A 14,950-nucleotide genomic window follows, 5' to 3' on the forward strand; every position below is an offset into this window, starting at 1 on the left:
CACACGAACCTCATATAACATCATATCGAGACTCCACCAGGAGTAGTAGTACGTAGTTGGCTGTACTGCTTGCCCGAACACAAGAAAAAAGAGATTCGGGACAAATTAGAGGCAATGCTCGAGATGTGGGTAATAGAAGAATCGCACAGCGATTGGGCCAGTCCGGTTGTTCTCGTACCTAAGTGTGACGGGTCAGTCCGGTTCTGTGTAGATTACCGGAAAATCAAAGCGGTGTCTAAATTTGATGCCTTTGATGAACTGCTCAATCGGTTGGGTGTGGCTCAATTTTATTTTGACACTGGATTTAACAAAGGAGTATTGGCAGATCCCATTAACTCCATTATCCCGAGAAAAAACAGCATTTTCCACACCGTTTGGATTACACCAATTCATCACTCTTCCATTCGGTTTGTTCGGGGCTCCCACCACGTTCCAGCGCCTCATGGATAAGATTCTCCGGTCACACGCCGCATACGCCGCTGCCTATTTAGACAACATCATTATATACAGTAATGACTGGCAGAGACATATGCAGCATCTGAGAGCCGCCCTGAGGTCACTGAGGCAGGAGGGGCTCACGACAACCCGAAAAAGTGTGCAATTAGACGGGTAGAAGTATGGTATCTGGGCTTCCACTTGGGTCATAGGCAGGTACGGCCCCAAGTTGATAAGACCGCAGTGATAGTGGCCTGCCCAAGACCAAAAAGGAGGTGAGACAGTTTATTGGGCTGGCTGGCTACTACCGAAGGTTTGTGCCTAGTTTCTCTGATGTCACCAGCCCCTTGATGGATCTCATTAAAAAGAGGGCATCAGATCCGGTCAAGTGGACGGAGGCGTGCCAACAGGCTTTCACGAGAGTGAACTCTGACTCTGTGGTGGGCCGCATTTACATGCTCCAAACTTCTCTCACCCCTTCATTTTGCAGACGGGTGCTTTAGAGAGGGGGTTGTGGGCCTTGATCTTGCAGGAGGTGGAGCGGCCCGTGCTGTACATTAGTTGTAAGTTCTCTTTGAGGGAGACTAAGTACAGCATGATTGAGAAAGTGTGCCTGGCCATCAAATGGGCTGTCCTAACCCTCCGCTATGACCTGCTGGGGTGGGCCTTCATCCTCTGCTCAGATCACACCCCAATTCAGTGGCTCCACCGCATGAAGGATACCAGTGCACGGATCACTCATTGGTACTTGGCAATTCACCCGTTCAAGTTTAAGGTGGTCCACTGGCCGGGGCTGCAGATGGTTGTGGTTGGGGGGTTGTGGGTGTTAGCAGGCCAGATGGGGCCCAGGCCTGAGTCAGGCAGTGGTGGTATGTGGAGAGGGACGTAGTCGTGTGTCTGTCAGTGGGGATAGAGGAAGTGGTAAGAACCATCACCTGGTTATTATTGATACTAAACACCTGTGTCTCATTTCAGTGATGGTGGAGACAGGCTTGAAAAAGGCTGGCAGAACACCAGAAAGGCACGAGTACGAGCCACACATACACCCTGAAGCTCCATGCTGAAAAACTGTTATATGGACTGATTTAAATTTGTGTTGACTATTATCATTGAAGCTGTGTGTGCCAAGTAAAAACTGCTTGCTGGAAAGCAATTTGAGTTACAATTCTGGAAATAAAATTGGACTTGCGTGGACTGCCCTGCCAACTCCCGCGTCCTTTTTTCCCCCTGATCTCTGACATACGTTACAATCTGATTTTTTTTTTAATTTAATTTTTTTGTACGCAACAAAATTCGACTTTTGTGCTTACACACACTTTTAGGAAGAAATCAATGCAGAGTATTATTCATGAGGCCCCTGATCAATGATTGAAATATGTCACAGTACCTCAACCAATCATATGCTCAAATTCCTTAACCAATAATGCTCCTTCACTTCATCTGGCAAAACAATTTAGCATTTGGTGATCCTTTTAGAAAATTAAATTGATTTTATGTTGAATGTATTTGCATGATGAGTAATTCATCACAAAATTGAATTGATATTTGTAATTATAATGATTTAGAACAGACTGGTAGTAATTTTTGTTTGCAGTGCATGAAGACACTATAGAAAAGAAAATGGGATTGACCAACTCTGTTGGGTGAAGATGATTGGCATCACCTCCCTAAGTGTGGATGCAGGGCATCTTTTGTTATTCTATTGGCATCCAAGCCCAAACAGACACCTTTGAATTGCAGAAACAAACTAGTTAGTCTCAAGCCCAAAATAATCATTAAAATGGCTTCCTTTCCTCTAAAACCAAATATAGCGAAGACAAATGACAAGCATCTCTGGCCTATTCTTGACACCAGTATGGCTAAAGAACTAAATTGTTTGATTCCTGGCGTGACTATCTTATCTCCTGCTGAATATTACATGAATGCTTTAGTTGAACACAGTCTAACTGCCAAGGTCAGTCTCGGTGAATATTTAGTCGGGAGTAGCGAAATTATTTAATCACAGGCATGCATAATTTTCATATATCAAGGTTGTTATTCAGATGCTCTGTATTAAGTTGTGTCGATTACAAATACAAACATCAGTGAGTAATTTTGTTTGTGAAATAGTGCATTTGTAGCTTCTTATTAATTAGTGACTGGTAAAATTAAAATAGTGTTGGAGAAGCTACTTTGAGACTTGCCAAGCTACTCATAAATTAAAGCAGTTAAAGTACAGTTAAACTACCCTTTTCAGTAGTAAAGGTAGCTACACTACCCGCTATTAACAAAAAGTAGCTAATTAACTACATGGAAGCTATTCAAAGGGGGCATTAAAAAAAAAAATATATATATATATATATATATATATAAGCGATATCACACGAGCAAGAGTGCAGTATGGCGCTACATCAGCACTGCTGTGATTCAGCCGCAGGCCTGGATTAACTACTATTTCCGTCAAGATTCTGAAGTGCACATCGACTGGACAGTTTACCACGAGTTGGACAGCTCTTTTAAACTGTTACTGTTTTATGAATACTGAGGATTCTGACATTCTACTTCACTGACGTATTGTTTTTGGCATACTACTGTATATAGTAGGGCAATATGGATATTTGGACTCAGCTACTGTGAATTTGGTGACAGTAGGTTAAAAGTTCTGCTGAAATCAGTCTGTGCTTACAGAAATGTGCCTCCCAGTGGCCAAAGCTGGAAGTGTTGATGAATGTATTGGCTTGTGTGAAATTCAGTTTCCTGGTGAAATGTCCACTGAGTGGTGCCAAAAGCAAGATGTATTTTTAGTTATTAATGATGTAAGAGTCAACAGATATGCATATTGTATTTACCCTACCCCCTAACCCAAACCCCAACACTAAACCTAACCGTCAGTGGAGTCAAAATTTAATTTTAGAGCAAAACTGCAACATCTGAATCACGCTCACTATGGTTTACATAAATGTGATTACTTCCTGGTTCCCATGGGACCAGAACCCGGTCTTGGAGGTTGCCTGGAAGTTTCTTTAACTGTGAATAATTTAAATTAAATTACTTTGACTACCTTCGTAAAGGTTTTGTTTTTTTTTTAAAGTTTTTTTATCCAATCATGAAACGTTTTGGACTCACCTGTTGACACTTGTATTTAAGGCTGACCCCTTGTGATCAAATCACCCAAAACGCATCTTAATACCACCTGTGTAAGCGTTGTCAGTGTCTGATGGAGTATGGCGCTTGACAGTAATTCGGCAGTATGGGTTGATTTTAGGATACATGAAATTTCAGAAGCAACATGTTGAACGTGTGATCATGTTAAACAAACTGAGCAAGAATGGTAACTGTGAAGAATTGATGTTGAACATAATAACATAATATAATGAAGTCTGTATAAATACAGTGGCCCCAAAAGTATTTGGACATTTAAGTCACATTCAAAATTGCATGAATGTCATTGCATTATATACAAAATATCAAACAAGTGACATCTACATGCAAACAAATGGTGCTAGACATTTTTTTGAACAGAATATCTATTGTTCTATCATTTAAAACCTATCAAACTTCTTTTTATTATTATAATTTTTTTGCTTAAAAACAGTCCTTGTGCAATCTTTATTTAAAATAAATGCCATTGCTTTCATATTTTAATATCTAGTGCAATGATAATTAATACATTTGTAAATTTTCAAATACTTTTTGGAGCAACTGTATATATAAACAAATGTACAGTACCAGATTAGATTGAAAAAGAAGAATTTCTAAAATATGCAGAAATATTGTATACTACAGAAAGGGAAGAAGAGAAACAGACTGGATTGTATGAATAGATCAGAGAATAATAACTTGATATTTAAATGAATTGAGGCAACATCTCTTAAAAAGATGTTTTACCCAGTAAACAGTAACATTTTCATCACAATAACTTTTTTATCTGTACCTTTATTGAAACAAACTCTCACTCAGATTTCAGCCTCAGTAGAATTAAATTGCATTTATGACAGTGACAACAACTGCAGTACCTGTTTTTTCACATTTTCATGTTATCTACACCCACACAATCCCACAAGAGATCTCCCTCATTTCAGGTACTGACACCAGCTCTGCCTCTCAGATCAAGGAAACTGGCCAAGACATAATATTCCTGCCACTCTGTGTTACTGTCCCAGCATGGTGATAAATCTCAGACTGTGAGGAGTTATAATGGTTTATTTTATCTATAGCCATGAGTGCCAGCCAAAAGCTTACTGATGCAGGATACCATAATTAAACCGAGCAGGACTGCAGAAGCAAGTGCCTGATTGACATGAATTTTTAAGCATTTTATGTGCTTTTCTAATGTCTCTGCATTAAGTTAGACAGACAGTCAGAAACCCTTCACACAGTATACAGTACTTTTTTGTGTCTATTTGCACTGTTTTAATGTTTTTCTAAGTAAATGTGCTAGATGGATGACTTTGACAGTCACACCATGTCTTGCTAATTTTCAGGGTCTCTCGTGCATGAGTGTGCAAAATAAGGCAATAAATCAAGCGGTTCCAATGCATTTTGCGAAGACTTTTTTGTAGAATTTAGTTAAATGTTGCTGTTCATTTGCATGTATTCAAAGTTAGAGAGTTTAATGTTGTCAACACAGTTAAGACCCTTTTAATGTTTTTGTTCCATATAAAGACACATTTTCAACAAATTATATCATCATAGTGTTAATATATTTAACGTTTTGTTTAAAACATTCTTTTTTAAAACAAATTATTATGAGAAGTGCCCTTTTTTTGCACTTGAGCCCCTGCCCCCCATAATATCTGTGCACGTCCCTGCCCAACATCACTGTTACACAGCTTCACAGCAGAAGGGAAGGAGAACACAGGGAAGCAGGTTTTTCCAGGCTCAGGTAGGACATTTAATCGCCCACTTCAGTGCTTTACAACTTCACAAACTCATCAGCTTCACAGGCACGTAGTAACTTAAACACATCAGCTTCACAAACATAACAGATCAAATGTAACAGCTTCAAGGAAGGTCTCTCGTCCAATCAGATTCGAGTACCGGAACTAACTGTTGTGTATGTATATGTATGTATATATATATTATACGTATGTATATATAATAATATATATACATACATATACATACACAACAGTTAGTTCCGGTACTTGAATCTGATTGGACGAGAGACGTTCCTTGAGCACTGATGGTCTGACACCATCAGCACTTGGACGCTTCACTGTGTGTATCACTTCGCTTGTGTTTATGCTGTTCTAAACTAAAGTGTAAGAGCAGTGCATATATGTTAAGAGCTACTGTAGGCTATGTGTCTCTTTTTACATCTATTTTTTTTTTTTTACTTTACCAGCCAGCAGGTGTAATATGAGCCAGTTGGTGATGTGAAGTGAATCCGCATCAGCCACTGTTTACATACAACAGCGCTCCGTGATCGCTGCTACACTACTAAAGCTAGGAAATGGCTTTAAACGGCTTTAAACTAACAACTTCAGCATTACGGCTCATCACAGCTGAGAGACACAACAGACTGATTGATTACAGAACTCAAGGAGCTTACCTCTTACCGGAGTATCCACATTGGAGAGAAAATACTGTTCAAAATGGCGGAAGAGATTGAGGTTTCTATAGTGAATGACTCTTGCGCACTGGCTACCGCAAAATAGAGAGGAATACCCCACTTGAACGGCTATTTTACCAATAAGAAAGCTGATCCTCAGAAAGCAGACAGCATATCTGCTTGGGTGTGGCAACAGGTGATTGCACACGCTCTCTCTCTCTCTCTCTCACACACACACACACACACACACACACACACATCCATCCTTGTTTATCTAATAACTTGTTAGAAACAGCATAAGCCCTGATAAAAAAAAAAAAGAATTTTGTCTCTTTCAGGGATTATCATAAACTACATAAATTTGGATTTTTTTTTTTAAATGATTAAATATTAGATAAAATTTACCTCAAAACCAAACTATAGACATTGCAGGCAATGATCTCATGGATCAGTAATATTTTGCAGTGTATAGGGACAAACAGGTGTAAAGGAAAGTGGTGGTTGTTTTTGCTACTGTTAAGTGTTTTGGAACTTGAGAATAAGGGACAAAACATGTCCTACAAAAGTCCTATTTATTTAAAAAATCAAGACATTCATAACAATAAAAATACTGAAAAGGAAGTGTGTATACTCAGGGCATTTATTACTTATATTTCTAAATAATTTCATTAGATTTTGTTTTTTAAATGCATGCAAGAGGTCACAATGTTAAACTGCAAAATAAAAAGTGTTTAAAAATAAAATAAATTCATAAATAATTCAGAATGCAACAGCACACACACACACAAAACAATTGTCTGCATTCAGAAAACTTGCATATAGAATGTTTCCAGTCTATGTTTAAGGTTCTGATTCAGCAACTTATTTGCACAGAACAGGAGCCACAGAGCTTTCTACTGGTTGGTCAAGGCGGACTTATTTACCACTACGATCTACCAGTGGCGGGCCGTGCATTTTAAGTCCAGGCCTTCAGTGTGATTCATGCCATTAAGAAAACACAGTTTCACTATGAATGAGACACCCTGTGCCTTTGGGCATCATGCATTATGTTGCAGCTAACTAGTAATACCAATTGACATTTTAAAAACATGTTCACACACGAAAACCAGAACTTGAAATGACACTTAATGCTCAAGCAAGCCTAATTTCAGCTGCAGCGTGACTGTTTTGTGAAATGAACGTCTCCCAAACAGACATTCAAAAATCATATTTTTTCATATGAATCTACCAAGGAGGTCTATAATACCTGGTAAAATCTATCTAATAATATTTGCGATTTAAATGTTGCATGCAATAAATTTCGTTTCGTCAAAGTACACGGTTATGCAGCGTTCCATTCAAGTTGGATGTGGGATATTCCTATTTGATATCTCCGACCATAAATGCATTCCATTCCCAGATATTCAGAAGGTGACGTTTAAGGAAACAAAACTGCAATGCTCCCGTTACCTTAACTGATAAAACTGATAACTGATAAACAATGCTACAGCGCTAGCATTTGTGCTACAGATGTACGATTATCAAAAGAGATTATAATGTTTTATACACCTGTTTCTGCAGGCATTTGTTAAACAAGTTTTAATATCATCTAATGTGGAATCGAACTCATTTATCGATATTACTTAATAAAGTGAATGTTTATCACTTACTTTGTATATCTCCCTGAGTGTCGACATGTTTGTGTGACATCATGGCCCTGCATCTTGGCGAAATCAGAGTTGAGAATTTCTGCACGAGCCTACAAGTTGTAATTCTGACTTAAAGATGCATTCCATTGCACTTTTCCTTGTAGGAAGTTGTAAAATCCGACTTTCCGAGTTGAATGGAATGCAGCACTACATTTCAAAACTTGATCGGACACTGAATTCTCAAGCAGCATAATTTACACTTAGAAAACTCCTGATGTTGCTATAACAATGCAAAAAGCACTTACCAATTTGCTTGTGAAAATCAGTCCTACTTTCCTGTTTAATAAATTAAGCAATCACACAATCATGCAGAATATCTCCTGTTTTTAAATCCAAAAGGATCTCTTTCTCAACGGCAATACCAGCAGTGATGACAGCCGACTTGTCAGCAAGATCTCGTGCTCTTCGCTTTAAAATTACATCACTTAAAGCGTGATTGCGTCACTCAAGGCCAGCTAGAAGGCCTCGACTGGGACATAGCCTAAAGATCACACCCACCAAGAACAAATAAGTCAATCTAATTGGCTGATGAATCTGACAATCTGACTTTAGTTGTCTATTCATTTGCACTGTTGAGGGATTCTGAAGAAATTCTGAAGGCCTGATGGGGTGGAGCTCAAACTCACACGCTGCTTCGGGCATGCGATTTGTAAAACAGTTGTCACACTTTCACACTTTGATTAAAAATACATAGGCAAAAAGGTGATTGAGAATGAAAGGATGAAAACTATTTATTTATTTGGCATGTTAGGCCAGCAGAGAAGGCTTTGCTGGCCCTGACAATTCGCCACTGCAATCTACTAATGTAAACAGCAATAATTCTATGCATTTACCTCCATTTTGATGGGACTGATCATAGCCTAACATTGCATGTTGTAAAAATACAACATGCACAGATAGTTACCAACAAATATTCTCTGCATCTTAAAACCAACCCTGGTGTTTTGCATGATTTCTAATGTAACATCTGGGATGTACATATGAACAGTTCCTTTATCTGTATTAATAGAGCGAGCATTACATTGCTTTTACATATAAAGAAGAGTTTCTTCTTTGCATCTGCACCAAACCCTTTTGGATGACAAGAAAAAGATGGATCTGGCATCTTCTATGTTTGTGAATTCCCGTATGGCAAATCTGAAATGTAAATATGCCATAACAGGACAACCAGAATGGAATGGCTGTGGTTGTGTTTTTGGTATTTGTGTCTTGGTATTTCTAAAAGATTGTGTTTTGAATGCTGGTCGAAAAACATGGGATGCTCGTGTTCTAACAAGGCTTTTAAATAAGAAAGTCTGCCTTGGTTAACCAGCATTACCAGAAAAAATAAACATCAACTGGTCAACCTGCTAAGTTTTGCTGGTGAATTGTCAATAGTTAAATGATGTCTATAAACAAAGACACAATGGCTGTTCTGACATCGATTTTTAAGCTGCAAACAAAAAACCTATAAAACGTCGAGAAGTGTCAAGTCCAAATGAAAGAAAGACTTTGGAAATTTGGTATTTTTAATGGTCTTCACAGTAAAAAAGATAAAGTTTATTAGTGGTACAGATATTTGTTTCCCGGAATGATGGTTCTGCTATGCTTTTATGTAGGGTGAGAGCTCAAAGCTTTTAACCTTTTTCAGTTGTTAAATATTGGACAGATTACATAAACGTCAAGCCAAAAAACAGCTTTTCATTTAAGTGACTGGAGCCAGGTGGTTATGCTGTATGCCCTTGTCTTATGCCCTTGTTTTAAAGCTGCTGTGTTAGAGAATTCTTTTGTAATGTGATCCATTGAATAGCTTACTGAGTCTTGATCTAAGGGACAAAACATGTTTTACATTTTTTTTTTATTATTATTAATTTTTATAATTAATTAATTAATTAATTGTTATATTTGTGACAAAGGTCTCAGCTAATGAACCATGTAAGGGAAAAGGTTTTTTCTGTTAACTCCATCAGACACACTTAAAGCATGCTTTTTTAATTTGATCCTTCCAACAAGAGTGTAAAGTCTTTAATTATCTAAAAATGACTTTCAGTAAAGGAGTATTGTTTAGATCATTCATGCTTTACAGCCTCATAGAAACACATTATATGTATGTGATTATGTGCAGTGATGCTTACTGTCGCAACTGTGTGGTATAAACATCTCAAAATAAGTCAAACATGTTCTCCCACTCAAACAAACCATGCTGTTGTGCAAGTCCAGATGAGCAATGTTCTTTCTCTGCCCCTTGACACACAACCTGACTGCTGGGAAAGCAGCAGCGTTACTCTAGCTTATGAGATGGGTTTGCTGCAATATCACACCAACAAGTTCGCTCTACACATTCACATCCATATTTAATATGGGGAGCTGGCTGCGCTGCCACCTGTCAAGTACCCCTCACATACACACAAAAACACACATATGACCCCTGTGGGTTTGCAGAGGGAGATGAGGGCTCTTGTGAGCATCAAACTGAAGCTGCATTGAATTGCATGGGTACTATTGTTTCTGTACCAGTCAAGAATTACCATTATATAAACCTGACATCATGCTTTTCATAAACGCGGATAGTTGGGTGCATGATTTCAACAGTGATGTCAACATTGTGCGTATGTTGTTAGTTATATTTTATATTTTATAGATGAATACTCTGGGGAGATTGATGTTTAATTAAAACCTGCTTCTTTTTTTTCTTCTTTAATTTAAAGGTTAAGTGTGTAATTTAAATTTAAAAACAGAGCCGTTTACATTGAAATCAATACAAAAAGAGAAAATATTTTACCATTTGAACAATTTATGTGTCAAAGTAGGCTGTTAGCCTCCTTTTTGCATTCATCACGTGGTTCCAACAATTCTTGCCTAGGGTACTGCACATGGAAAAAATAAGTATATATATATATATACACACACACACACACACACACACACATAAAAGGAATAAGCTGCAACTGTCAAAGTTTATTTTTTACCTCCAAAATGAATAAATATTGAATACTGGAGAGATATGCTTTGATTGAAGAGCAGTGAAGGATAAAATGTGAGAATATATACAGCCTGTGTTTTTGCTTGGTGAGGTTTTGCTGCATTCAGCCATGGCCAGCACACTGCATACCACAATCTGATGGCTTTCACACTCCGAATATCATCTCTTACTTACTGTATATATGTACAACAAATCCAAGAAGGTGCGCTTAACTGCATGCATAATGAGAAAAAACATGCATACATGAGATATTTGCATCATTTGTTGTACATGCATGACATTATGGGACAAAAGAACAGTACAGGCATTTTTGCATATAGTATTTAAACGCAAAATCTACATCTTATTCACAAACCATGCATTATCTAGTTTAAGCAGGTACAATCAGTGCTAATATAGCACTGCATCTTGGGTATTTAAAGTAAGCCATTGCCATTCATTTCTGCACAAACACGGCTCATTTCTAAGTAAATTAGGCTCATTATAGATTTTGCCTTTTCCACAAAACTCTTTGCTATTTGCCCGGTGCAGTTAACATTACACTATTACCATCAAAGGAAAGCAGGTGGTAAACTAAATTTTATTTAAACGAAATGGTTTTGTACATTTTCTGTCAATCATGGAAGTCGTTATTCATCAAATAATGATCAAATATTGGAGAAGAGTGTTATAACCTGGCATATGTCCAGTCAAGCTCACTTTCGGCATGTTAAAGAGATGATTTGGGTGTCTGAATCACAGTAGTGGAGTGATGTTGTACAGTCCCGGCAGAGTGAACCAGATCACGGTCGTCTGCTGCATTTTCTGCGATATATCACTCAGAACCGGCCCACAGATTTTGTGGGATTTTGTGAAAGTTATTAATTAGAGACATTTTGTAAATCAAAGGCTATTATTGACTGGTATGTTAAAAGATCTCTTTAGGTTCTCTATTCAGCCAGGCTATGAAAAACTGTAGCTAATACACTGCCTGGCCAAAAAAACAGTTGTATACTCTAATATTTTGTTGGACCGCCTTTAGCTTTTTAGATTATGGCATGCATTCATCATGGCATTGTTTCGACAACCTTATGCCATGTCACAACATTTATTTCCATCCAGATTTGCATTTCATTTTGGAGATCTTGTGTTGATGACGGGAGAGTCAAACCACTCCTTAAAGTCTTCTCCAGCACATCCCAAATACTTTCAGTGGGGTTAAGTTCAGGACTCTGTGGTGGCCAATTCATGTAAGAAAATGATTCCTCATGCTCCCTTAACCACTCTTTCACAATTTGAGCCAGATGAATCTTGGCATTGTTTTCCTAGAGTATGCCCGTGCCGTCAGGGAAGAAAAAATCCATTGATGGGATAACCTCCATTGATGGGATAACCACTCAGTACATTCAGGTTGTCAGCTGACTTCATTTTATTGCCGCACAACTTTGCTGATTCTATTTACTATGACCAATAGAAGTAACCCCAGATCATAACACTGCCTCCAGTACGAAGGTAAATCGGTTGCAATACTCGAGAGCGTGTAGATTTGAATTTGAGAGCTTGTACAATAAATATTTGTATTTATAAGTTGAAATTTACACTCAGCAACAATGAGAACACTTGTCAAATAAAAATCTGAAGTTGAATGTTGCAATCTGCACTCAGACAATAATCAAAATTCAAAGTTGTAGACAAATAGTCACAAATGTCAAATCAAATCAAATCACTTTATTGTCACACAGCCATATACACAAGTGCAATGGTGTGTGAAATTCTTGGGTGCAGTTCCAATCAACATAGCAGTCGTGACAGTGATGAGACATATACCAATTTACAATAACATCAAATTAACACAACACAATTTAAACATCTGTTATACACATAATTACACTCAACAATATACAAATAATAACATACACTGTACAGTATACAATACGCTGTTTTTCTTTTTTTTTTTTTTTACTATATAGATACACATTATTCAATAAAAATTAAAAATTAAAATATATATATTAAAAAGTATATATATATATATATATATATATATATATATATATATATATATATATATATATATATATATATAGAATGTACAGTATTGTACTGTATTGACATTCAGGCTGTCGGTTGATAGTCAGTTGTTAAGAGAGACATAATATAATAATATAATTTATGACAGTCCGGTGTGAGATATAAGAGTAAGGGTAATAAAGTGCAGTGCTGATGTATATTGATCATGAGAGATCAAGAGTTCAGAAGTCTGATTGCTTGGGGGAAGAAGCTATCATGGAGTCGGCTGGTGCGGGTCCTGATGCTGCGATACCGCCTACCTGATGGTAGCAGCCCATGGCTCGGGTGGCTGGAGTCTCTGATGATCCTCCGAGCTTTTTTCACACACCGCCTTGTATATATTTCCTGGAGGGAGGGAAGCTCACCTCCGATGATGTGTTTGGCAGTTCGCACCACCCTTTGCAGTGCTTTGCGGTTGTGGGCGGTGCTATTGCCGTACCAGGCAGAGATGCAGCCAGTCAGGATGCTCTCCACAGTGCAGGTGTAGAACCGTGTGAGGATGTGGCGGTTCATTCCAAACTTCCTCAGCCGTCTCAGGAAGAAGAGGCGCTGATGAGCCTTCTTCACAACGACTTCAGTGTGGATGGACCATGTGAGTTCCTCAGTGATGTGGACACCCAGGAACTTGAAGCTGCTGACTCTCTCCACTGGTGCTCCATTGATGGTGATGGGACTCTGTCTTTTCTTCTGAAGTCCACCACAAGCTCCTTTGTCTTACTGACGTTGAGGGAGAGGTTGTGCTCCTGACACCAGTGTGTCAGAGTGTGCACCTCCTCTCTGTAGGCTGTTTCATCATTGTCAGTGATCAGACCTACCACCGTCGTGTCATCAGCAAACTTAATGATGGCATTGGAGCTATGTGTTGCCACACAGTCATGTGTGTACAAGGAATACAGTAGTGGGCTGAGAACACAGCCCTGTGGGGCTCCAGTGTTGAGGATCAGTGATGAGGAGATGTTGCTGCCTATTCTAACCACCTGGCGTCTGCTTGACAGGAAGTCCAGGATCCAGCTGCACAGCGAGCTGTTTAAGCCCAGAACCCGGAGTTTCTCATCTAGCTTGGAGGGTACTATGGTGTTGAATGCTGAGCTGTAGTCTACAAACAGCATTCTCACATAAGTGTTCTTTTTTTCCAGGTGGGAGAGAGCAGTGTGTATTGTAGATGCAATGGCATCATCAGTGGAGCGGTTGTTGTGGTAAGCAAATTGCAGCGGGTCAAGATTGAGTGGCAAGACAGAGCAGATGTAATCTCTGATTAGTCTCTCAAAACTGACATCAGTTGTTCCAGCTCTTGTGATTGGTCACAACTTCGTTGGCCCCGCCCCCAAATGTGTAAAATGACATTCACATAAATACAACGACAGACACAAACTTGTATTACTTATTTACTTTTGTACTTTAATTCACTTTCGCAGTACAACCACAAATCGGCACTTACCTGTACAACCTCTCAAATCTGGCACTGTAACTTCAAATCTTCTCACCTTGACTTTTGATTCTACTTTTGCAATAAACCTTTAGCAAAACTCGCTTGTGCACTTGTAAACCCAGATACGAGAGAGTAGGCTACCAGTGTTGGGTGGGGGCGGGGCCAACGAAGTTGTGACCAATCACAAGAGCTGGAACAACTGATGCCAGACCTATCAAAATGGATCATCTTAAAACGTGATGACGTCACACAACTGCGCCAGCACCTTTTTTTGTAGCAAAACAAGTCCAAAGGCTGGTTTATGCAGTGGCAGGATAAGTAATTTGACTATATTTTTATTTTTTTATTTTATTTATTTATCCCCTTTTCTCCCCAATTTGTAATGCCCAATTCCCACTACTTAGTAGGTCCTTGTGGTGGCACGGTTACTCACCTCAATCCGGGTGGCGGAGGACAAGTCCCAGTTGCTTCTGCTTCTGAGACTGTCAATCCACACATCTTATCATGTGGCTCGTTGTGCATGACACTGCAGAGACTCCCAGCATGTGGAGGCTCATGCTACTCTCCGCGATCCATGCACAACTTACCACATGCCCCACTGAGAGCACGACCACGAGGAGGTTACCCCATGTGACTCTACCCTCCCTAGCAACCGGGCCAATTTGGTTGCTTAGGAGACCTGGCTGGAGTCACTCAGCACACCCTGGATTCGAACTCACGACTCCAGGGGTGGTAGTCAGCATCAATACTTGCTGAGCTACCCAGGCCCCTACAAGTTATTTGACTATTAAATTATTTAGAGTGAGTTTATCATGTAACAAATCAAATGAGACAGTTGATCAACACAGAATTTG

Source organism: Myxocyprinus asiaticus, chromosome 35, assembly GCF_019703515.2.
Source record: "Myxocyprinus asiaticus isolate MX2 ecotype Aquarium Trade chromosome 35, UBuf_Myxa_2, whole genome shotgun sequence".
NCBI lineage: Eukaryota > Metazoa > Chordata > Actinopteri > Cypriniformes > Catostomidae > Myxocyprinus > Myxocyprinus asiaticus.